The sequence below is a fragment of the Delphinapterus leucas genome, chromosome 4 (genome assembly GCF_059928025.1).
Source record: "Delphinapterus leucas isolate spDelLeu-1000000601 "Yukka" chromosome 4, BTC_Dleu_Yukka2, whole genome shotgun sequence".
Classification (NCBI taxonomy): domain Eukaryota; kingdom Metazoa; phylum Chordata; class Mammalia; order Artiodactyla; family Monodontidae; genus Delphinapterus; species Delphinapterus leucas.
Window position 1 is genome coordinate 1017008 of NC_143132.1, and position 23151 is coordinate 1040158.

At 45.2% G+C, this 23151-nt stretch overlaps 1 protein-coding gene across 7 annotated transcripts in view; it reads right to left on the bottom strand.

Annotated features, from left to right (window-relative positions):
• The window catches only part of PCBP3 (poly(rC) binding protein 3), a 210244-nt gene extending 191106 nt beyond the window's left edge, over window positions 1-19138 (bottom strand). For 2 of the 7 annotated variants that reach the window (XM_089910095.1, XM_089910096.1), the window contains exon 1: window positions 18954-19130. The gene's annotated coding sequence lies outside the window, so the exon portion shown is untranslated. Of the gene's footprint in view, window positions 1-18953 lie in introns of all 7 variants that reach the window. The other 5 variants (XM_089910100.1, XM_089910097.1, XM_089910099.1 and 2 more) reach the window with 5 other exon arrangements.
• Between the last annotated feature and the right edge of the window lie 4013 nt (window positions 19139-23151).

Genomic DNA, 23151 nt, shown 5'->3' on the forward strand with positions numbered 1-23151 from the left:
TATTGATTTGGATCCTCTCTTTTTTCCTTGATGTGTCTGGCTAAAGGTTTACCAATTTTCTTTATCTTCTCAAAGAACCAGCTCTTAATTTCATTGATCTTTTCTATTTTTTGGCCTCTATTTAATTCATTTCTGCTCTGATTTTTAATAATTTCTTTCCTTCTACTAACTTTGGATTTTGTTCTTTTTCTAGTTCCTTTAGGTGTAAATTTAGGTTGTTTATTTGAGAATTTTCATGTTTCCTGAGGTAGGCTTGTACTGCTATATACTTCCCTCTTAGAACGCTTTTGATGCATCCCATTGATCTTGGATCATTGTGTTTTCACTTTCATTTGTCTCCATGTATTTCCTGATTTCTTCTTTGACTTCCTCAGTGATCCAATGGTGGTTTAGTAGCATACTGCTTAGTCTCCAAGTGTTTGTGTTTTTTGCAGTTTTTTTTTCTTATAGTTGATTTCTACTCTCATAGCATTGTGATGGGAAAAGATGCTTGATATGGTTTCAATTTTCTTAAACTTAACAAAGCTTGTTTTATGGCCTAGCATGTAATCTATCCTGGAGAATGTTCCATGTGCACTTGAAATGAATATGTATTCTGCTAGGTGGAATGTTCTACATATATCTATTAATTCCATTTGGTCTAATGCCATTTAAGGCCTGGGTTTCTTTATTGATTTTCTGTCTGGATGATCTGTCCATCGATGTAAGTGGGGTGTTAAAGTCTCCTACTATTATTGTGTAACTGTTACTTTCTCCCTTTATGTCTGTTAATATTTGCTTTATGTATTTAGGTGCTCCTATGTTGGGTGCATATATATTTACAATTGTTATACCTTCTTCTTGGATTGATCCCTTGATTATTATGTAATTTCCTTCTTTGTCTCTCATTACAATCTTAGTTTTAAAGTCCATTTTGTCCTATATAAGTATTGCTATACCAGCTTTCTTTTCATTTCCATTTCCATGGAATAGCTTTTACCATCCCCTTATTTTCAGTCTGTGTGTGTCTTTAGATCTGAAATGAGTCTCTTATAGGCAGCATATAGATGGGTCTTGTTTTTGTATCCATTCAGGCGCACTAAGTCTTTTTATTTAAATTTCCTTCCTTCCTTCCTTTCTTGGCTGGATCAGGTTAGTTGCAGCTCATGGGATCTTTCACTACGGTGCGCAGGCTCTTCATTGAGGCATGCAGGCTCTTTGTTGTAGTGGGCGGGCTTCTCTCTAGCTGTGGTACATGGGCTTCAGAGTGTGTGGGCTCTGTAGTTGTGGTGCATGGGCTTCAGATCATGTGGGCTCTGTAGTTGTGGCATGCGGGCTCTGTAGTTGTGGTGCGTGGGCTCAGTAGTTGCAGCACACAGGCTTAGTTGCCCCACGGCATGTGGGATCTCAGTTCCCTGACCAGGGATCGAACCAGCGTCCTCTGTATTGCAAGATGGATTCTTAACCACTGGACCACCAAGGAAGTCCCCACCCTAAGTCTTTTGATTAGAGCATTTAGTCCACTTACATCTAAAGTAATTACTGATAGGTATGTACTTATTGCCATTTTGTTAGTCATTTTGAGGTTGTTTTTGTAGTTCCTTTTTCTTCCTTTCTTCTTCTTTTGCTTTCTTCCCTTATGACTTGGTGAATATCTTCAGTGTTATTTTTGGATTGCTTTCTCTTTTGTGTGTGTCTATCTATTACAGATTTTTGGTTTGTGGTTACAGGAGGTTTATATACAGCTATACATATATGATTTTAAGTTGCTTAACATATTTTAAGTTGCTGATCTCTTAAGTTCGAATGCATTTTAACAACCCTGCATTTTTACTCCTCTTGCCCTATGATTGCTCATATTTTACATCTTTTTGTTTTGTGTATCCCTTAACTACTTATTGTGTATATAGACTATCTTACAACTTTTGTCTTTTAACCTTCCTACTAGCTTTGTACATGGTTGATTTACTACCTATATTGTATTTTTGTCTTTACTAATGAGATTTTTCCTTTTGTAATATTCATGTTTCTAGTTGTGGGCTTTTCTTTTTTGCTTAAAGAAGTCCTTTTAACATTTCTTGTTAAGCTGGTTCGGTGGTGATGAACTGTTTTAGCTTTTGCTTGTTTGTAAACTTTTTATCTCTCCATCAAAATGAATGAAAGCCTTGTCAGGTAAAGTATTCTTGGTTGTAGGTTTTTCCCTTTCATCACTTTAAATATATCATGCCACTCCCTTCTAGCCTGAAGTTTCTGCTGAATAGTCAGCTGATAGTCTTACAGAAGTTCCCTTGTACTTAACTTGTTGCTTTTCCCTTCTTGTTTCTTTTAATATTCTCTTACCTTTAATTTCTGCCAAATTTAATTACAATGTGTCTTGGTGTGATCTTCTTTTGGTTGCTCCTGCTTGGGACTCTCTGTGTTTCCTGGACCTGGACGTCTGTTTCCTTTCCCAAGTCAGGGAAGTTTTCAGCTATTTTGTCTCTAAGTATGTTCTCTGACCTTTTCTCTCTCTCTTCTCCTTCTGGGACTCCTATAATGTGAATGTTACTATATTTGATGTTGTCCCAGAGGTCTCTTGAACTTTCTTCACTTCTTTTTATTCTTTTTTCCATTCAGCTTCAGTGATTTCCAATACTCTGTCTTCCAGCTTGCTCATCCATCCCTTTATATCATTTAAACTATTGTTGATTCCTTCTAGTGTATTTTTAATTTCTGTTATTGTATTCTTCATCTCTGCTTTGTCGTTCTTTATATTTACTAACTCTTTGTTAAAAACTTCTAATGTCTCACTCTGCTCATCCATTCTTCTCCTAAGTTTTTTGATCATCTTTGTGATCATTATTTGAACTCTTTATCAGGTAGACTGCTTATCTCCACTTCACTTAGTTCTCCTTCTGGGGTTTTATCTTGTTCCTTTGTTTGGAACATGTTCCTCTGTCTCCTCATTCCGCCTAATTTTCTGTTTTTACTTTTCCCAACCTTGGAGATGTGATACGTCCTATGCATCACAGCAGAAGACTCCCTTCTGGTGAACAGAGCTATATGATCTAGATTTGCACCCAGTGTGTTACATGGATCCTTCTGTTGTGGTGGGCTGACTACTGTGGGTGGTCTGGTAGACATGGTGACCCCCACTGTGGTTGGTTGCTAGGCCCTGCCTAGTGCAAAGGCTGGCAGCCACTGGTTGGTGGGGCCAGGTCACAAGGCAGATGGCTGCAGAAACCAGGGGGTTCCCAGGGCTAATGCTGGCTCACTGGTGGGTTCTGGGGTGTGTGCTTATGGGACAGGCCCCCTCAGATCTAGTGTCCACCCGCTGACGGGTGGGGTTAGAATCCAGGAATTCCTGGGGCTGGTGCCTGCCCAGTGGTGGGTGAAGCCAGGTCCTGGGGCTAGTGCTGGCCCACTGGCAGACAGTGTTAGGTCCTAGGGTCTAGCTTCATGGCCCAGGGGTCCCAGAGCTGGTTTTGGACCACTGGTTGGTGGGGCCAGTTCCTGATACACCTGGCTGCAGAGTACAGGGTATCCCGAAGTTTGTGTAGGCCTTCTGGTAAGTAGGGCCAGATCCTGAGGGGCCTAAAGTGTCTCAGAGCTGGTTTTGGCCTGCTGGTAGGCAGGGCAGGGGCTCAGTGGGTCCCAGGGTTGGTGCCAGCCTGCTTGTGGGAGGGCTGGATCCTGCCATGGCAGGCTGCAAGGCTGTGGTGGTCTTGGTGCTAGTGTCTTCCTGCTGATGGGCAGGGCTGGGGCCCAGGGGTTTCTGGAGCTGGTACCTGCCAACTGGTGGGTAGAGCTGGGTCCCAGGTTCTCTGGCTACAGGGCCAGAGTCTAGTGCCTATGCGCCAGTGTGTTGGGCTGGGTCCTGGGTCCTCTGGTGAACAGGGCAATATCCAAGGGAGACTGTGGGCTCAGGGGTGTCTTACGGCAGTCTGCCTGCTATTGGATGAGGCTGTGTCCCCATCCAGCTATTTGCTTGGCCTGAGGTATCCCCTGGTATCCACAGGCTGGTGGGCATGGGTGGGGCTGGGTCTCAAGGCTAATAAGCCAGAGAGAGGATTCCAAAATGATACTTGCCAGCAGCAGTGTCCAGGTGGTAGAACAAGCTCCCCAAAATGGTTGCCTCCATTGTCTATGTCCCCAGGGTGGGCTCCAGTTGCCTCTTGCCTCTCTGGGAGACTCTCCAAGATCAGTTGGTAGGTCTGACCCAAGCTCCTTTCAAATTACTGCTTCTGCCCTGGGTCCCAGAGCATATGAGATTTTGTGTTCACCCTTTAAGAGTGGAGTCTCTGTTTCCTGCAGCCCTCTGGCTCTCCCAAAAGTTAGCCCCCTGGCCTTCAAAGCCAAACGTTTTGGGGGCTTGTCTTCCTGATACAAGACCCCCAGGATGGAGAGCCCCATGTGGCACTTGGACCTCTCATACCTTGGGGAAAACCTCTGAAATTGTAATTATTCTCCCTTTCATGGGTCCTCCATCCAGGGGTATGGGTCTTGACTATACTGCAACTCCATCCCTCCTACCCATCTTATTGTGGTTCCTTCTCTATATCTTTAGTTGTAGAAGATCTTTCCTGGTAGATTTCAGTCTTTCTCATAAATAGTTGCACTGTAAGTAGTTGTAATTTTGGTGTGCCCATGACAGGAGGTGAGCTCAGGGTCTTCCTACTCCACCATCTTGGCCAAGCTTTCAAAACACATTATTTTAAAGTACACATGGAACATTCTTCAGGAGAGACCAGACGTTACACTAGAAAAACAAATCTCAATATTTTAAAGGATTGAAATCATACAAAGTATGTTCTCTGATGGCAAGGGAAAGAAATTCAGAAGTTAATAACACAAACAAAAATTCACAAGTTTGTGGAAATTAAACAACACACTACTAAATAACCAAGGAATCAAAGAAGAAAGCACAAAGAAAATTATAAAATACTTTGAAATGACTGAAAATGAAAGCACAACATACCAAAACATATGGTAGGCAGCGAAAGTAGTGATTAGAGAAAGTTATAGGTGTAAATAGCTATATTAAAAAGGAATAAATATCTCAAATCAATACCCTAACCTTCCACCTTAAGAAATTAGAAAAGAACAAACTAAATCTAAAGCAAGCAGAAGGAGGGAAAAAACAAGTATTAGAGCAAAAATAAATGAAATAAGGAAACAGAAAACAATAGAGGAAAAAAACAGTGAAACCAGAAGTTGGTTCTATGAAAAGTTAAAAAAAAGAAAAAACCTTTATCCATATGCACCAAGAAAAAGACAGAGAAGACTTAAGTTACTAAAATCAGAAATGAAATTAAGAACCTTACAGAAATAAAAAGGATCATTAAGAAATATTATGAACAATTGTTTGCCAACAAATTATATAACCTAGGTGCAATGGCCAAATTCCTAGAAAGACAAAAACTATCAAAACCGATTCAACAAGAAATAAAAAATCTGAATAGACCTAAAACAGGTAAAGACATTGTCTTAGAAATTGAGAAACTTCCCACTTTTCCCAAGAAAAAGTCCAGGACCAAATGGCTTCACTAGTGAATTCTGTTAGACATTTAAAGAAGAATGAACACCAATCCTTCACAGATTCTTCCAAAAAATAGAAAAGGGCACTTCCCAATTCATTATGAGACCAATATAATCCTGATATCAAAACCAAATATATCACAAGAAGAGAAAACTAAGTACCAATATGCTTCAAGAATACATACGCAAAAATCCTCAACAAAACCATAACAAACTAAGTTGAGCAATACTGTATATAAAAAAGGATTATCCACCATGACCAGCTGTGATTTATCTAAGGAAGGCAAGGTTGGTTCAACACATGAACATCAATCAATGTAATGCACCACCTTAATGAGGGACAGAAACCACATGGTCATCTCAGTAGATTTAGAAAAAGCATCTCAGTAGATTTAGAAAAAGCATCTCAGTAGATTTAGAAAAAGCATCTGACAAGAACAATTAAAAAAAATTCAACAAAATAAAAATAGAAGGAAACTTGCTCAACCTAATAAAGGGCATCTACAAATATCCACAGCTAACAACATAATTAATGGTGAAAGGCTGAAAGCTTTCCCCCTAAGATCAGGAAGAAGACAAGGGTGTCCACCTTTGCCAGAACAATTCAACATTATACTAGAAGTTATAACCAGGGCAATTACACAAGGAATAAAAATACAGGGCATCCAGGGCTTCCCTGGTGGTGCAGTGGTTGAGAGTCCGCCTGCCGATGCAGGGGACACGGGTTCGTGCCCCGGTCCGGGAGGATCCCACATGCCGCGGAGCAGCTGGGCCCGTGAGCCATGGCCACTGAGCCTGCACGTCCAGAGCATGTGCTCCACAACGGGAGAGGCCACAACAGTGAGAGGCCCACGTACCACAAAAAAAAAAAAAAAAAATACAGGGCATCCAGATTAGAAAGGAAGAAGTAAAATTATCTATATATACATAGAAAACCTTCAGAATCCACAAAAAGCTATTGCAGCTAATAAATCCCATGTTCATGGATTGGAAGACTTAATACCGTCAAGATGGCAATATTCCCAAATCGACCTACACATTCAACGCAATCCTTACCAAAATTTCAGCTGCCTTTTATGCAGAAATTGACAAGCTAATCCTAAAAATCATATGGAAATGCAAGGGACCAGAAATAGCCAAAACGATCTTAAATAAGAACAACAAAATTGGAGGACTCACACTTCCCAATTTCAAAACTTACCACAAAGCTCCAGTACTCATGACTGTGTGGTTTTGGCATAACGATAGATATATAGATGGATGGAATCAAACTGAGAGTCCAGAAATAAACCCATATTTTATGGTCAACTGATTTTCAAAAAAGGTGTTAAATGACCATTCACTGAGGAAACAGTCTTTTCAACAAATGGTGTTAGGACAACTGGACAGCCACATACAGAAACTCCTCCCTCATACCATATATAAAAATTTACTCAAAATGTATCAAAGACCTAAATTTAAGAGCTAAAACTTTACAAGAAAACACAGGCGTGAATCTTTGTGACCTGGGATTAGGCAACGTTGTCTTAAATATAACACCTAAAGCGCAAGCAACAAAAGAAAAAATAGATAAATTGGACTTCATGAAAATTAAAACCTTTTGTGCATCAAAGGACACTATCATGAAAGTGAAAAGGCAACTCATAATTGGAGAGGAAATATCTGCAAATCATATATCTGATAAGCAATTGGTAAACCATATATAAAAATTCTTACAGCCCAACAATAAAAAGACAATCCAATTTTAAAATGGCCAAAGGATCTGAATAGACATTTCTCCAAAGAAGATATACAAATGGCCAATAAGCACACGAAAAGGTGCTCAAAAGCATCAGTCTTTAGGCAAATACTAATCAATACCACAAGGAGATACTACTTCACACCCACTAGGATGGCAATAATCAAAAAACTGAAAATAAGTGTTGGTGAAGATGCAAAGAAACTGGAACCCTTATGCATTGCTGGTGGGAATGTAAAATGGTACAGCATCTTTGGAAAACAGTTTGGCAGTTATTCAAAAAGTTAAACATAGAGTTATTATTTGACCCAGCAATTTCACTCCTAAGTATATACTCAAAAGAACTGAAAACATGTATTCATACAAAACTTGTACATGACTGCTGAGAGCACATTATTCATAACAGACAAAAAACCAGAAAAAACTCAAATGTCTACCTACTGATGATAAGCAAAATGTGATATATCCATATAGTGTAATATTATTCAGCCATAAAAAAGAATGTACTGATACATCTACAGTGGACCATGGATGGACCTTGACATTATTATACTAAGTGAAAGAAGCCAGGCACCAGAGGCAACATATTTTCAACTCCACTCATATGAAAAGTACATATTAGGCAAAACCTTACAGACAGAAAGTAGATTAGTGGCTTCCAGGGGCTGGGAGAAGGGAGGAATGGGGAGTGACTGTTAAGAGGTATGAGGTTTCTTTTTAAGTGATAAAAATGCTCTGGAATTAGGTAGTGATGATGGTTGCACAACCTTGTAATGCAACCTTGTAATGCAACCTTGTAAATATACCAAAACCACTGAATCTAAAGTTTAAAAAGGTGAATTTTATGGCATGTAAACTATATCCCGAAAAATTTTAAGTAAATTAAAGGAATTTTAAAAATAAAAGAAAGTGAAATCAAGATACTTTTAGAAAAAAATCAAGAGTGTCTATGTACTACCAGCTGATGAGCAAAAATGGAATTTCTAAAGAAGCCTCTTCAGGTAGAAGGGAAACGACACCAAAATGGAGTTCAGAAATGTCAGAGAGCAATGAAAAGCAAAGAATGGATAAAGATGTGAATAAATCTAAATGAACACTGCCAGTATGTTAAATACTAACACTGTTTTGTGTTTGGTTTTTGTTGTTTGTGGTTTTTTGTTTGTTTGTTTGTTTGTTTTTGGGCCATGCTGCACGGCATGTGGGATCTTAGTTCCCCGACCAGGGATCGAAACTGCACCCTCTGCAGTGGAAACACAGAGTCTTAACCACTGGACCACTGGGGAAGTCCCAATACTAACACGGTTAATATTACTTAGTTGAGTTTAAAAAGAGCATACAGGGCTTCCCTGGTGGCGCAGTGGTTGAGAGTCCGCCTGCCGATGCAGGGGACACGGGTTCGTGCCCCGGTCCAGGAAGATCCCACATGCCGCGGAGTGGCTGGGCCCGTGAGCCATGGCCGCTGAGCCTGCGCGTCCGGAGCCTGTGCTCTGCAACGGTAGAGGCCACAACAGTGAGAGGCCTGCGTATTGCAAAAAAAAAAAAAAAAAAGAGAGCATACAGAATTAAAATATACAATTACAATCACACATAAATCTGGAGGGGTGAATGGAGTTCAAGTATTCTAAGAAAATGATCTCTGCATGGGCCAGGAAGAAGGTATAATGGCATTATCTGGATAAGTTAATAACACCTTATCTAATTTACACGGTAACCACAAAAAGAAAGAAAAACAGAATATAACCTCCAATGTACTAGAACTAGTGGAAAAGTAGAATGATTTTTTAAAATCATAATACTAGTTTCAAATAATACAAGAGAAGAGAGAAAATAAACACAGAAAATGTAGGACAAGAGTGTCATACAATAGGTTTGTAGATTTAAACTCAAATAGATCAGTAATTACATTCAATGTAAATGAGTTGAATGTTCCCATTAGAGGGTAAAAATTATCAGATTGGATGGAAAAAAGTCTAACTGTATAATCTTTACAAGAGACATATCTAAGGTATAAAAATATAGTCAGGCTGAAAGTAAAATGATTAAAAAAAAGATATCATGCAAATATGAGCCTAAAGAAATCTGGTATGGCTATATTAGCATCAGACAATTACACCATAAAGGCAAAGATACATTACTGGAGATAAAGAGAACCACACATAATAATTAAAGTTTGAATTCAGCAGGAAGACATAACAATTTTGAATTTGCATTCCCCTGATGACATGGTCTCAAAGTATATAAATAAAAACTGACAGAACTGAAGAAGAAATAAGACAAATCCATAATCATAATGAAAGTGTGTAATTATCTTAGTAATGCATATAACAACCAGACAAAAAAATAGTAAGAAAACAGAAGACCTGAGTAATATGCTTATCAAGTTAGCTGAATAGAATATATAGAACATTGAACCTAATTCTTTACAAGCACACAGGAACATGTGAGAAAACTTATACACCATATTCTGCTATAAGGCACATCAGCAAATTTCAAACGATTAAAATAAAGAGCAAGATCTTTGGGCAATGCAATTGTGATGGAAAAGAATAAAATAAGAAAACATGCATAAGTCTGGAAATTTTTAAATATTCTTCTAAATGACCTACAAATCAAAGAAAAATATCATAATGGCAATTACTGTCTTAGCTCAGCCTGCTATAACAAAATACCATAGACTGGGTGGCTTAAACAATAGACATTTATTTCTCATTTAGTTCTGAAAGCTGGGAAGTCTGAGAGTAGGGTGCTCACATGGTCAGGTTCTGGTGAGGGCCCACTTCCTGGCCTTGCAGATGGCTGCCTTCTTGCTGTGTCCTCACATGGCAAGGAAAGACAGTAAGAGAGCAAGCCCTCTGGTCTCTTCATATAAGGCACTAATCCCGTCATAAGAACCTCACACTCATGACCTCACCTAAACCTAAGTATCTCCCAAAGGCCCCATCTCCAAATACCATGACTTTGGGGGTTATGGCTTCAACATAGGAATTTGAGGGAGGAACAATTTAGTGTGTAGCATATATTAAAGAGTACTGAAAATACCTCAAGTCAAACTCTGTATGATACAGCTGAAGCATTATTTATAAGGAAATGTACCACCTTAAATGCACATTATTAGTAAAAGATAAAAGCTTCAAATTAATAAACTAGGCATTCATCTCAAATTAGACAGTGAACAGCTACAGGAAAATTATGGGCCAATTTTACTCATAGACATTGACTCAAAAATTCCCCCTAAAATATTAGTCATCAGAATCTAATCAATACACTATAAGAACAGGCTAGTATGAACAAGTTATGTTTATATAGTGGTCATCTGTGGGTGGTGGAATTAAAGATTTTTATTCTGCTTTTGATGTTAATCTTTATTTTATAAAATTTCTAAATAAGCACTCATTATTTTATGAATCAGGAAAATTATATTTTGAATTAATAATTAATATTCTTCTGATCTCTCATCTTTCTGAAGTCAACTACTTAAAGAATGGTGAGAAGAACAAGGGCTCATTCAGAACAGCCATTTCATCTGAGTAACCATCAGAGCTATAAGACCTTATATGTTTCAGTGTCTCTATCTGGTTGAAAACAAAGAAAGGGTGGATAGGAGTAGAAAAGGATTTACAAAGGATTTACAAAGATAGGGATGTGATAATAGCAATTCATAGGCTTTTTGCCCAGACATTAAGGGAGCGATCTCATACACAAATATGTCTATAAATAGAATACTGCACTTTAATGAATAATTTAAAAGCACTTTGCAAACAGGGTTAAGAAAACAGGAATCTAAATGCTCAAAAATCAATAGTTCTGTCCTATCCCAACCTGGTGAGTTACAGAAACAGATGCTTGAGTTGTATCCTTTTAAAAGAAACACCGGAAGCTGGATGGTTAAATATCAAAAAGCTTAAAAACACCTACAAGTTCTGACATGATAATTCTGCCTTTAGAAATTTATCTTTCAGAAATAATTGGTGATACATACCATGAGTTTTGTATAGGATACTTATTAAAGCATTATTTATTACGGTAAATATTTTAAAGAAGCATAAATGTCCAGCTATAGGAAAGAGGTTCAATAAACTGGGACTCCCACTGGAATATTATGCAGCCATTCAAAATCATATTTTAGAAGAATATGATGCCACAAAAAATGCTCACTATCTACAAAGAAAAAAAGTTGTTTATAAAACATATTATGGAATGAATCCCACCTTTAGGAAATACATATCATACATATATAAAAGTAGGAAAAAAATTGGCAATCCTTGAGTGGTAAGATTATAGATGATGTTTATTTTGTACTTTGTACTTTCTGCCTGTATCTCAAATAGATTCAAACAACCTTCATCAGCCTAAACCCACTTCTAGTGAGAGTAACTGGGAGGTCAGTACAGATTTGGTCCACTACCCTTCTACAGTTGCATAACAAACCATCACACACTTAGCAACTTAAAACACATTTATTATCTCACAGTTTCTGTAGGTCAGGAGTCTGAACAGGCTTAACTGGGTCCTCTGCTTAGGGTCTCATAAGGCTGCAGTCATGATGTTGGCTGGACTATATTCTCATCTGCAGGCTTAACTGGGGAAGAATCTGCTTCCGAGCTCACTCGGGTTGTTGGCAGCTGTTTCCTTGCTATAGGACTGAGGGCCCCTGCTTCCTACTGGCTGTCTCTGGAGGTCGCCCTCAGCTCCTAGAGGCACTTACTCAAGCCAGCAAAGAGAGTCTCTAAATTAGTTTCTAGCAAGATGGAATAATGGAATTGACATCCCATCACTTTTGCCTTATTCTACTAGTTAGAAGCACATCACAGGTCCCACCTCAATGGGGATGGGGGTATTATACAAGGGCATGAATACTAGGAGGAGGGGATCACGGTGGGGTCAACTTCATTCATACAGTCTGTCCACTTTACCTAGCTTCCCAGTGCAGAGCTCAAAGGAGGGAAGCTTACACTTGGATGTGAAGACTCTTCTGATCAACCAACCACTCATAAACGCAACTGAACCCTGCCCTCTGCACCTCTGAGGCAGGACAGTACTGTAAAAAGTGAAGGGAGCATTCACCACAAGTCAGGGTTCATGTAGAGAACTTCAGCAGGTCCTGTGCCAGCCTTGAAGGATGGTTGAGATTTAGATCCGTGGGAAAGAATGAGAAAGGGAGACTTTTCCTCTGCAATAAGGAGAGGTGGAGAGGCAGGAATTCCCAAGGTGGGTTCTGGAGGAAGTAAGTAGGACGGTTTGTTCAAAAGAAACACAAACAAATATGATGTCTAGCTTCATATTCTAACTGGTCCCTTGATAGACAACGTAGTTGCAAAAACTATGAACAAGGCCTAGCGAGGAAGACAGTTTTAATTTTGGCTAATTCAGTAGCACTGACATCAATTCGCCTCTATAGTGTGGTAAATATTACTAATATTTACCAGTATCCAGTGGTCCTAAACTTCCAGAACATGGAAGACTCTACCTCCCTGCCCCACTTGAAACTAGGCATGTCCAGAACGACTCCCTCTAGCCAAAGAAATGTGAGCAGAATGGACCAGCTTCTAAAGTGATTAACTGCAGGAGTCTCCATGTTCTAAAAGGGTCTGGATCTAGAACAGTGAAGACGCAATACTGCCAAACTTCCAAGGAACAAACACTCCTCCCTTTCAGAAATGATTACAGAGATGATGAAGCATCATAGTGATACCAAAGCTGATTAAGAGCGATACAAGAAAAGATTATTAGTCAATACTTCTTATGAAAATATATGCCAAAATCAAAAGTGAAATATTACCATATTGGATCCAATAATAATTTTTAAATGTAGTATATCATGACAAAGTAGAGTTTATCCCAAGAAATCAATGATGGTTCAAAAATAGAAGATTAAAGTATTTCACCTCAGAGTTCAAAGAAGAAAAGATGCAAAATTATCTAAATAGGTAAAGAAATCATTTGATAAAATTAAAAATCTATTAATGACTTTAAAAAATCTTTTATCAAGCAATTAGTAGATAAGACCATCCTTAACCTAGTAAAAGGAATCTACCAATATATAGCAAACTTCATATTTAAGGCTTTGAAAACATTGCCTTTAAAGTGAAAAACAATATTAGGATAGCCTTACCACAATTTCTATGCAACTTTGTCTAGTGGTCCAAACAAAGGGAATAAGACAAAATAAAAAATAAAATAAAAGATTTAAGGACTAGGAAGGAGGAAATGAAATCATCACTATTTACTTGGAGAAATTAGAAACAGATCCACACATTTGTGAGGTCTGGTATGTTTCAAAGGCAGCACTGCAGATCACTGGGGAAAGGATGGTACTCAATAAATAGTACTGGTAGAATTGGTTATGCATTTGGAAAAAATCTAAAATCATAGCTCTACCTCATGCCTCACACAAAAGTAAGTTCAAAGTAGAATATGAAGAGAAAATATTTCTTTTATATTTTTAAGAGGAGAATATCTTATGACTATGGGGTAACAAAGGATTACTTAAATAAGATTTAATAACCACAGACAATAAGAAAAAGATTGATAAATCTGACTACATTAAAATTAAACATCTGTTCATCAAAATAGCAATTTTAAAAGGATAAAAAACAGGACACAAATAGAATCCAGAATATATAAAGAACATCTAAAAAGCTATAAAAGGAACAACCCAGGCAACAAACAGACTAACAATATAAGAATACAAATTACAGACTTGAAAAGCCAAGTGGCCAATAAATGGGTAAAAAAGAATCCTCAAACTCACTAGTAATCAAGGAAATATAAATTAAAACAGTGAGATATTTTATATCTACTCAACTGACAACAATTAAACATCCGAATGTATAAAGGATTAGCAAGGATGTGAAGAAACAAACCTTTGGAAAATACTTTAACAGCTCTGAGGTTGCAACTGGGCCTGCCCTATGACCCCACAATCCCATGTGTAGATGTATACCTGATCCACTCTCCCCTGAGTACGCAGCACAGAAGAAGAGTGGACCAGTGGGACATGGCAATTAGCAGGGGTGGAGGCTGACAGGCTGCTTAGAGGAAAGCTTCAACTGGGACTCAGGCCAGGTGAGTCAATGTCAGAAGCCAGTCTTGTCAGGAGATGAAACTGGGGATCAGAACCGTGCTTACTTAGGGCAACTTCCTCATAAATAGCACCTGCATCAGTTTATCTTCTACAGCCAATCTGAACATGTTACCTCTTCCTTAAATTTCACCAGCTAAAACTTTCTAGAGCAGAGTCCCAACTTACATCAGTTTCCTCAGCTGCTCTAAAAAACTTTCCATTGAATTTAATGGTTGAACACAACACAAATTAATTATCTTACAGTTCTGGAAGTCAGAAGTCAGACACAGGTCCCGCTGGGCTAGAATCAAGGTGTCAGTATAGCTGTGTTCCTTTCTGGAGGCCTGGCTGGAGAACCCATTTTCTCGCCTTTTCCAGCTTCTGGAGGCTCTGCCTGTATTCCTTGGCTCATGACCCCTTCCATCTTCTAAGCCAGCAATGAGGAGTAGAGTCCTCCTCATTTCACATCACTCTGACACTGACTCTTCTGCATCCCTCTTCCACATTTAATGACCCTTGTGATAACTATGGGCCCGCCTGGGCAATCCAGGATAATCTCTTTGTTTTAAAATCAACTAATTAGCAATCTTCATTCCAACTGCTACCTTAAATCCTCTTTGACATGTAAAATGTCCACCGGTTCTGGAGATTAGGATGTAGACAGCTTTGGGAAGCCACTATTGTGCCTACCACACCTCTCCTCAACTCTACCCCCCACCCCACACCTCTAGCAGAGTCCCAACCCTTTCACAATGTCCCCCACACCTCCAGCCTCAGCACCACCATACACTCTGTCCCCCAACGACACCAACCTTCTGGCCTTTTTCTAATCAGTGTGTGCCCATCCATGCCCAAACAATTACAACCCAAACTCCAGGGCTCAGCCCAAAGGCTACCTCCTCTCTGAAGCCTTCTTTGATTCCCAGCCTAAATGAGTCACCTCCCCTCAACACACCAACCCAGCTTTCTGTGTATCCCAATTGCTGCACTGAGTGTGGCCCCCTGTAACCATCTGTTTTCATGTCCTTTCCTCAGTCCAAAGCGGTGAGTTCTTCGATGATATGAACGCTGTCTCATTCCCCTGTGGGTTCCCAGATCATAGCACAGGGCCTGGGAAACAGTGGCACTCAGAGAGTATTTCTGAAACTTAGAGGAGGCAGAAAGAAGCTGCCCTGGGTTTCTCTCAACAAAACAGATGTCAAAGAATAATCTGGGTTAAGTGTACAGCTAACAGGGCCAAAGAGCTATTCCAGATGTTCATAACAAAAACACCTCAACAATCCACTGCTTCGTTTGATGCACAATTTACTATCACATGGAAAAATCTCTGTACCACAAGGGACAGCCATTGTTTTTTATTGCTAGCCTGTGGGGCAATTCTGAAGTAAAAGACCACCTCAAGAGAAATAAAGGATTTATCTAAAATGATTTACAAAGATGTACTCAAAATTATAGGCAAGAGAGTAGATGCTGCTCCAACACAGCACGAGGGCCTGGCAACTGCCCATCAGCCCTACCACATTCTCAGCGGGCTCCAGTCCCTCTCCAGGAAGGCTGGGGAGCACCATTCCAGTGATGCTGAGGGATGTTACAATCAACCCTGTTTAGGGGAAAACAAATTGCCTCTACGTACAAATATATGTACATACTATAATAAAGAGCACGTTTTTAGAGGGTTAGTTAAGCAAACAGGGTCTCGTTTAATTTCAATGGTTTGTTATTTGATGTCCATACTCCAGCAAGAAAATTCTCACCTGGGGTGAAGGAGACTAAGCAAAGAAAAGTAAATGTTGACTCAGCACAATTATGCACTTTAGAAAAAAAGAGAGATATTATTAACATGCCTTGAGTTTTTAAAAGGCATGCTTCCATTCAGGTTCAATAGAATTCCCTTGTTCAACTCTTCTTTAAAAGTGTGAATTCTGAAATTCATTTTAACACTTCAAAAACTACTCTCACACTGGAAAGGAAATTTGAGACGGGAAAACAGAAATAAACGACACATATTCAGCACCATGGACAGTGGACCCAGGATACTTGTTAAGAGTCCTTGCAGCAAGAGCTGAGAGCTAAGAGACACCAGAGCCACCCAAAAATCTACAGTATTCATCCTAATGTTCAATGTGGGAGTGACTCCAATACATGAGCAGGTATTTTTCTTTGTCATGGCCCAAAGGACAGCCTTCTTCGCCAAAGGGCTGTACAACTTTCATCTACCAAGATCTGCTTCAGTGATCACTTTTACAATAAAGCCCTGGGATTTCTGTGAAAATAGGAATGACTCTGCCATTGACACATGGCTACAGGTCCAGAAACTGAAACTGTTGAAACAGAAACAGTGTCCAGCCTTGAATGGCTAGATTGTTTCAAGGACCTCACAGAATTTCTGCAAATATAAACGCGGCATGCTCTCAGCCTCCCCTGAACATAAGAGGAAAAAAATAGCTTCTTTCTAAACACCTAATAAAATGAGCCCATGTGGTGAAATTTTCTCATAAATACCTTTAAAAATGTAATCATAAAACTGTGTATTTTCTCCAACTCTGAGTATTAATAAAGATATCTGGAAAAGAGACGTTCTGAAGTTCAATATCACCACTAATCAGCACCACCTGTGGCAATACCAATCCCAAAGCCCTGAACTCTACACAGGATACCCAATCTTCTCAGTTAAAAAAAACCCAAAAAACTCCTTTTACCATCAAACCTTTTTTCAAAACCTTATAATACTGAGTATTAACTAAGAAAATGCATGAAGTCATATAAATTCTAACACACTTGTAATGAAATTTCACGGTGTAAATAACAGCACCTACATACAAGAGAAAAACGTCTGTGCTCAAAAGTGACCAAAGTCAGTCAGACTGTACTCGTATTCGAAGACCCCTTCATTTCTGGTGGATCTCCAAGTCTGAACACACTACCCACAACTGCTCCAGCTCCTCCGACGGGAGGATCAATGAGATCACTTTGGATCTTGTCAACAATCCCTCCAGAGTATCACTGTTCTGCAAACAGTCTCTGGGCCAAAATGCACATCTCTGAGACGTTTTAAGATGATGAGTTGTTCTCGTGCACGAGGGGACTGGAAATCAGTTTTCTTCAATAGGAAAGCACCTTTGCACACTTCCTTTGGTTCCCAATTCTAAAGCCAAGTTCAAAGAACAGAACAGGGGCAACAGTTCACCTGCTGACAGCAAGTTAAATTTCGGAAGGATATGGGCGTGCCTGTGCCAGAGGAATAGTGTGAACTGGAAGGTCTGTTTACTACCCTGTCTAGTCCGGAAAGGTCTGTCATCAAGGCCCCGCTACCCTAGCATTCTTTTTCGTGAATTACGCAGCATAAATCCTCATCACCCCGGAGTGCTGTTAGCTCACACGCAGAGCCAAAGAGACCCAGAAGTCCGCGTTGCCTCAGAGGAAGGCGGGAGGAAGGTAATCAACCCTAGACACGAGGTGTAAGACCTGGCTTTTTGTTAACTTGCTAGTCTGCTACGCAAGTTATATACTTGAGAGTAGTAAGGAGAAAAAAAGTAGAAACGCCACCGGGCAAAAAGAAAAAAATAAACACTCTCAGCAAACAATACTTCCAGAGCGGAACACTTCTGGGAACAATAAGAAATACCTTCTGACTCGCCCCCTAATAAAAGAAGAAAATGCAGTAACTGACGAGAGGAGCACGCACCCGCCCCATCTAACCTGCTCCTGACACTGGGTCGCAAGAGACGCAGACACTAGTCAAGGAGACAGATGTCGGGAGTGTGAGCAAAGGGGACACAAAGCGCGTCCGCACGGAACCCCTTCCTGCTGCCGCGGGCGCCGTGGTCCCGGACGCCGCCCCCGCCCTCCGCGCGCCCCTCCCCTCCCCTCCCCTCCCCTGCGTCCCGCCCGCCCCGAGCCGAGCGCCGACGACGTGCTTTCCCCCAAATCTTTCCTCAGCCTGACGCGACGAAACTTAAACCGTTTTGAAATGTAAGCTCCATAAAGTCCAGAGCAGAACCGTGGCGGACGTTTACTGACAGGCAAGCGTTAACTCCCCTGTTTCTGGAAGCGCGGTTCTTGTTTACAACTTCTGGATTTGGGGGGGAGGGGAGACAGGGCAGCCCAGGCAGGGTCCTCATTTCGCCCGAAGTCACTTCATCACTTTCCTCTGAAATCCTCCCCGCGTCCAGTTTCCGTCCTCGGAACATTTCGTGAGCTCGCAGCGCGGCCCGGGCGTTAACTTGAGGAGGGGGCGCCCCAGAGTCCCGCGGGGACCTCCCGGACCCCGCCTCCCGCCCCGCCCCGCCCCGCCCGGCAGACGACCCGGCTGCCGTCCAAGTTTGTCCGGGCCGGGCGGGGGTCTTCGGGGCTCTCGGCGGGGCTCAGTCGGGCGAAACCTGCGCCCCACGCCCGGCACTGACCCCGAACCCGGCCACGGGCCGCCGATTCCCAGCTCCACAACGACCCCGGCCCGGGCCCCAGCTTGACTCCCGATCCCCGGCCCGGACCCTGACCCCGACTCCCGACCCCCGATTCTCGGCCCCGATCCCTGGTCCCGACCCCGGCTCGACCCCGGCCCGGACCCCGACCCCCGACCCCGGACCCCGGCCGGTCCCCCGGCTTGGGACCCCTATTCCCCACACCCGATCCCCGGCCCTGCCCGCGACCACTCACCTGTCCCGCGGCAGAGGGCGTGCCCGCGGGCCGGCCCGCGGGAGGGCGGCCGGGGCGGGGCTGGGGGGTGGGGACAGGCGATCCCGGCGGCGGTGGAGCCTGAGGCGACCGAGCCTGAGGCGACTGAGGCGACTGAGGCGGCGGTAGCAGCTCCTCGCGCTCCAGGCGAGGCACTGCGCGCGGCGCGGGCCCGCCCCCTCTGCTCCGCCGACCAATCCCGCGCCGGGCGCCGCGGCTGACCCCGCCCCTCCGAGGAGCTGGTTCTCGCGAAAGCGGGCGCAGCGGGCCAATCGAACGGCGGAACGGCGATGCGCTCGGTCAATCGGAGCTCAGGAAGCTCTGCAGAAAGAAACCAATTAGCGTGGAGGGGGCGGGGCGGGGCCATGGGCGGGTCACCGAGAGGGCGGGGCCATAGCCGGGAGGAGCCCAATGCGGGGCGGGGAAGTCAGGGGCAAGGGGCGGGGCCAGGAGCTGGCGGTCCCCAGCCGGGGCGGGGAAGAGGGCGGGGAGAGGGGCGGGTCCACAGGTGGGGTGGGGTGGGTCGGGTTCCAGAACAGGGCGGAGGGGTGGCAAGGCAGGATGAGGCCACCACTGGGGGCAGGGCAGGAGGCGGGCCACTAATCGGGGGCGTGTCCAGGGGCGTGGCCCAGGACTGAAGAGGTGTGGACGGGGGAGGAGGGCACTGGTGGGGGAAGGGCGGGTACCCTCAGGGTCGGGGGCGTGGCCTGGACGGTCTGAGATGCCAGCCGACCTGCACCCGCCCGGGGTGCGCCCCCTCCCCCGCTTCTCCCAGGGGGCCAGGTCCCGTGGTGAAGGTGAAAGCGGGCAGTCCTCCCGGCCTGGGATTGCGCCCCGCCATCCCCCGGACCCGCCGCGAGCTGGACCCCCACCTGTCCCGGTCCCTCGGCAGGTGTCCCTTCTCCCTCCCGCACTGCGGAATCCCTGAGTCTGGCCGCACATGCCCACCTACCCGCCGGGCAGACCCAGGACGCGGTGGGCTTGCGCATAGATGTTTGCAGGTGCCCGGTCAGCACACCTGTCCGCAGGTGACCGGAGGGGACAGAGAATGTCTCGGGTGTTTTTGTTCCGTTACCCTTTTTCTATACCTCCTGGACTGCGTTATGCTTTGTTTTGTTTCTATTACGGTCATTTTCGAGGCACTGGACCCCAATGTCCCATCCTTGCGTTGCGGCTGTCCTTAGCATAGGATTTTTTCTTGCGGCGCAGCTTCTAAGGGCTCGAGCCAGGTCACAGGCCGCAGGGGGCCGGGCCGTGGAGGCGGGCAGGGGTTCTGGGATGCTGCCCTCCTCTGGAACCCCTGTCCAGAGCTGGACCCCCTCCCTGGATCTGCGGGGGGACGACCCTCAGCCTTGCTCGGCCTCCTTAGGCCTTGGAGAAGAGGAGGGGTCAACCGGGTGGCCAGACATCTCCAGGACGGAGGGACTTCTGACCCCAGCACCCAACAGCTCAGGCCGCCAGGGCAGGGCTTGGGGACTGGCCTGGGGACACAGCTTGGTCCTCTGCAGGCAGTCCTGCTCACGGGCCCGTTGGCACCCGTTTGCCCTGGACTGGGGCAGGAGGCATTTCCCAGGCCTCTCCTCTGTGAACTCATTTGCGAGCTGATGACCTGGTGGTAGGAGGGCCGCTGGAAGCCCACCCACTCAAAGGTCACCATTATGGGGCTTCCCTGGTGGCGCAGTGGTTGAGAGTCCGCCTGCCGATGCAGGGGACACGGGTTCGTGCCCCGGTCCAGGATGATCCCACATGCCGCGGAGCAGCTGGGCCCGTGAGCCATGGCCGCTGGGCCTGCGCATCTGGAGCCTGTGCTCCGTAACGGGAGAGGCCACAACAGTGAGAGGCCTGCGTACCGCAAAAAAAAAAAAAAAAAAAAAGGTCACCATTATGACCCCTTCTTTTTGTGGAAGTGACCATAGCACCTGGAGCCTCACCACAGTACGCGAGGGGCCCCAGTGGCACCCAGAAGCAGGCGAAGCTGGGCTACGCTCAGAAAGTTCACACTGTCCGCCCCAGGTGCAGGACAGCAGTCAGTGAGAGCGTGGGGGCGGGTCAAGAAGAGCTGTGTGCTCGTTTGTCTTCACATATCACTCGTGTCTTTCAAAGACAAGCTTTAAGAAAGAAAGGACCCAGGTGGGAGGGTGGAAGAGCTGTGGGTGGGTCCACGGAAGGGCAGCAGCCCTGGGAGAAGTGGGAGTGCTAGCCACACCTGGGGAGTGAGGCCTTCCTAAGAAGGGGGTCTCTGAGGCAGGGGTCTAGGAGCCCGTCTCGGCCATGCAGGGGCACTTGTCACGTTCCGTCCCAGCAGGGAGGCATGGTTAACCGTGTGCTCTGGAGGGACCACTCTCGGGTAGGGAGCGGGGTGCGGCAGGAGAAAGAGGTGGCGGCCCTGGTCGGGTTGTCCCCACAAGACGTGATTCCAGGAAGTGAACAAAAGGGATGGGGGCAGGACTCAGACCCAGAGGAGGGAGCTCCAGAGGCCCGGCCTGGAAGGATGTTCAGCGTCCCGACTGGTGGCCCTGGCTGGCAGCCTCACCTTGACTCTGTAGACAGAGAGGCCAGAGGGACCCTGGGACCTTGCTTCAGAGACCAGCGCAGGGTGGGGTTGCAGGCAGAGCACCCTCAGCGCCCCCAGATTACAGGCTGCCAGCCGCCCACTTCGCCATCCTCTCCAGGAGCCTCGGCCTCTCAGCTGCCTCATCGCCTCCTGAGACACAGTCATTAGGAAAGTAGTGATAGTGTTTTGGGGACAGCATGTTGGGCCCTAACAACTTTCAATTATTTCCAGCTCCTGCCAACCCTGGGAGGAAAAAAGCTGCTCATCTCACGCTCCCGCCCTTGACACACAAGACAATCCACGTCGCCAGCATATTATCATAGATTAGCAGACCTCTGAAAGCCAGGCTGCTGAGGGGAGCAGCCTCCACCCCCAGGCCCCAGCAGCTGGGCCAGGGCCTGGAGCAGGCCTGGCCTCCTCCCCACTAAGTGGACCACCCAGCCTCAAATTCTGCAGTGTGTTCCGGGGGCTTCCCCTCCACCAGCACCGCGGACGTGTGGATGCGTGTTGGCTGCCCTCTAGATCACTATCACTGCCACTGTACTTTCGGAGAGAAGCACAGCCAGGGGCCCGTGTTTCTAAATAACTCCCTGGTGTCCTGTCGGGGGCGCAGGGAGCAGGGAGGGAATGGGCCGCGTAATTATCGTGTGCTTGGAATGGTGTCAGATCTGTGGCCCTGGGAAGTCTCACAGCACTCGGCCTTCCTGATTGTCACACGCCCCCTGCCACTAGAGGCGGGGGGGGGGGTTGGACACGTTATCAAGGCTGGAGCCTGGGCGGGGGCGGGGGCCCAGATCAGACGGCTAAAGGGGCGGGAACATAGCTAAGCAAGGAAAGCAGCCCCAGGGTAATTTGCGCCAATGTCCCCCCAGAGGCGTAGACGCCCCCCTCCCGGGTGGCCTCACACACAACACCCAGCACCCCCGCCTGGGGGAGAGGTCTGGAGCGTTCGAACTGAGTCTGCTGTGGGTCTGGGGCGTCACTGGCCTTCCTCAGTGAGAACTCACATGGTCATCACAACCACCCCCAAAGCTTAGCCTGAACACAAGGACACAGTTTGCTGAGCGGGACCGAGGCTTTCGTTGTCGCTAAAATCCCCTTCACAAACACAGAGGTAGAAGGCCCTCTTCCCAGGACCACACCCCCAGGCCCTTCTGCCCTGTAGGTCTGCCACTGTCCCATCAAAGAAAGCCGCCTGGGGGAGGCAGGGCTGGGTCACAGGTGACTCTGATAGCCAAGTGATGGAGTGAACATTGTAAAGCAAGTAAACCAGTCCGTGCACGAGCTGCGCTGGTCAGGAGAGTACACCCGGGCTGCACACAAGTGCTTCCCCTGTGACGTAGAATCAAAGGTGTGCTCCTGCCCTACCTCACCCCACTGCTGTAGCATCTGACTGTGACTTTATGAGGTGGGGCGATCCAGGGTGCCCTGTGGCCCGCCCCCACCCACCGCCTGCTTGCTGAAGGAGTAGCTCCTGACCAGTCCCCGGCCACATCCCTGGCCCATAACTGGAGGGGGAGGGTTGCATCTGCCCACAGGCAGAGCTATGGAACCCCAGCTCGGGTGACGTGATGGCTGGAAGTGTGCACGGGAGGGAGAGGGGAGCGTGGAGGCAGCATCCGAGGG